The sequence below is a fragment of the Tenrec ecaudatus genome, chromosome X (assembly GCF_050624435.1).
Source record: "Tenrec ecaudatus isolate mTenEca1 chromosome X, mTenEca1.hap1, whole genome shotgun sequence".
Taxonomy (NCBI): Eukaryota; Metazoa; Chordata; class Mammalia; order Afrosoricida; family Tenrecidae; genus Tenrec; species Tenrec ecaudatus.
The window spans coordinates 159,320,714-159,323,851 of record NC_134548.1 but is presented as its reverse complement, the minus strand read 5'-3'; the positions used below and the strand labels follow the sequence as shown (position 1 = coordinate 159,323,851).

Genomic DNA, 3,138 nt, shown 5'->3' with positions numbered 1-3,138 from the left:
ATAATTTCCTCCAGTTCTTCTCATGTGGCAATATGCTTCATGCATGCATCACTGCTTTTGAGCGATGTGTAGTACTCCATTGTAGTTATGTACCACAGTTTTATAATCCATACGCCTCTTGATGGAAATTTGGATTGTTTCCAACTCCTTGTGCTTGTGAACTGTGCCACAATGAACATTGGAGCACAGATGTTTGGCTGTGGTTTGTTTCTTGCCTCTTCTGGGTATATGCCCAGCAGGGGGATTGCTGGGTCGTATGGTAGCTTAATTTCCATCTGTTTTAGAAATCACCAAATCGGTTTCCATAGTGGCTGTATATACCTACAAGTCCACCAGCAGTGGATGAAAGTTCCTATCTCACCACAGCCCCTCCAACACTTGTTGCCTTCTGATTTTTTGAATTGGGCTATCTTTGAGGGTGTTAGATGATATCTCCTAGTTGTTTTGATTTGCATTTCTCTTATGACTAGTGATCAGGAACATTTTCTCATATATTTATTGGCCACTCAGATTTCAGACTGTGAAACTTCTGTTCAGGTCCTCTGCCCACCTCCTTAGTGGGTAATTAGTTTTTCTATTATTGAAAGCTTGCCAACTATTGTAGACTTTAGTAACAAGGCCTTTGTCTGATGTATCATTGCTAAATATGTTTTCCCAGTCCATGGACTCTCTTATTACTCTCTTGGTGAATTCTTTCCATGGACACAGGTGTCTTATCTTCAATATAAAGGAAACATCAATCCCTTAATTATTTATAAGCTATTAAGGGACCAGGGGGAATGGGAGAGCGGGGAGGGAGGGAGAGGGGAAAAAGGAAACCGAGCTGATTCCAGGAACCCAAGTGGAAGGTGAATTTTGAGAATGACGAGTGCAACGAATGTATAAGGGTGCTTTACTCAACTGATGTATGTATGGATTGTGATAAGAGTTGTATGAGCCCCAATAAAAAGATTTATTAATTAAAAGCAAAAACAGAAACAAATCAACCTTTTAGAATAAATAGTACTCATGCTGATGGAGCCCCAAATCCGAATTGTAGGACAACTCTCAGGTCTAATGGAATGTAAAGCATTGAGTTCAACTTAGATATCATCAATATCCTCCTCATCATCTCCTAGGTTGTCAAAGAATTTTATCATTATCTCCAGGGCCAAAGGTATCCCTTTCATTGATTTTAGCGTGCTCTGGAAGCTCATCATAGGCCTTCAGACTTCCAGCTTCATCTGCATTGTCTTTCAAAATGACCTCCGCTTTGTTATCCTGATAGTCTCCTAGACCAACCAATATGATGTCTGAGGTACTTATCCCAACCTTCTTCCTCAATTTTCCCCTGATGTGACACAATCTCTTTACACCATCAAAACACATGGCTTCTAATCGTCCACTTCCCAGCATTTTGATGACTGGCGCATATTCTCTTTTTTATCAGACTCATTCTCATTCTTGCCTCTATGTCTCCTTTTATCTCCTTTACATTTATTCTTAGTCAGGACTGCAGCCTTGTGGCATTTCCGACTCTCTTTTGGGCAACAGTGGCAGCAGCAATTCCTTTGAGGGTAGCGAAGGCTAATGAAAGGGGAGTGCTCAGGATGCAGCAGGCACTGAGGATTGAGTGGCATCCTCTTCTTTCTTTCTGATACATTTTGAGAGTTGAGTCTGTGGCAGATGACCAGAACCATGGCCAGAAACTGGAGCTTAGATCACTGCTGGAACAATATATGTATTTTTCCCTCAGCAAACTTTTTCTTGTAAAGCAGTTTTAGAGTTGTAGAAAACTAGTACAGAAAGCTCCCATGTGCCCCACACCGAGTTTCCTCCTATTATTATCTTTTATTATATAGTACCTTTGTTATATCTAATGAACTTATACAAACTCAAACTCACTGCCATTTAGTTGATCACACCTCATAGTGACCCTGTAGGGCAGTTAGGCCTGCCCTATTGGGTTTCCAAGACTTTAAATCTTTATAGGAGTTGACAGTCTCATCATTCTCCTGTGGAGAGTTGGAGGATTTGAACCTCTGATTTTATGGTTAACAGCTCAATGCATGACCCTCTAAGCCACCAGAGCTCCTCAACTTGTGTGTGTGTTGTGTATCTTATACTGATATATTAACTAAAGTACAGATCTTACCCAGACTTCCTCTCTTGTCTCAAAAAGTATATATATTTATTCTGGCCTAGGATCCAATGCAGGATATCACATTGCATTTACTACTCATATCTCTAAAGGTTCTTTTTGGCTGCACTAATTTTTCAGGTTCTCTCTGTTTTTGATGATCTTGGTAGCTATTGAGTAGAACTGGTTAAGTACATTAAAATCTTTCCCTCTATTGTGTTTTGTCTGTTCTTTTGCTTTCTTTTTATTTTCTTATGATAAAACAGGAGTTATAGGTCTCAGGGAGGAAGACCACAGCAATAGGATATAATTCGTCATGTACCTTATCAAGGGCACAAGATATCAAGATGACTTACTACTGCTGATTTTTACCGTGATTATGGTTATGTTTACTATGTCTCTCCCTCTTTCCATTCTGTGCTCTATTAGTAGGAAGTCACTATGGACAGGTCACACTTAGGGACAGGGAGTTTATGTTTGTGGTAGTTACATAAATTTAGGCCAACTTGATATATAAACGTGGAGGGGCAGAGCATAGCTTGTCAATCAGGCCCTGGCCTGATGGTGAGTCATTTTGCACATGATCTCCTCATCAGGAAGTCTCTGGGAACCTTCCCTTCTCTCTCTGCCATCACCTTCCTGCTATGGAGTCACTAGGAGAACTGACAGAGCCACCCTCAATAGATTCCCGTGAGTTTGCACCCACCAGCCAGTGATGGCCCTACATTCTGCATCATTGTGTGTGGCTTCATGAGTCTTAAGAGGGACTTTTGGACTAGTATCAGAGTTATGGACTAGTATTGGACATATGGATTTGAGTTGAACTGGCCTGGGATGTTTTCTTGATATATAATGACCTCTTTATATAAAGCTCTTTCTTACACATATACTCGGACGTCACTGAATTTGTTTCCCTAGTCAACCTGGCCTAACACAATGCTCCACCTCCTTAAAACTGGAGTGTCTACAGAGAATATTTGGAATTCCTCTGCAGATGATTTTTTTTTCTTTTTCTCCCT

General features: G+C 40.6%; 1 pseudogene; it reads right to left on the bottom strand.

Moving 5' to 3' along the window:
• Window positions 1–1,082: 1,082 nt before the first annotated feature.
• Window positions 1,083–1,679, bottom strand: LOC142433825 (eukaryotic translation initiation factor 1A, X-chromosomal-like; annotated as a pseudogene).
• Window positions 1,680–3,138: the final 1,459 nt, after the last annotated feature.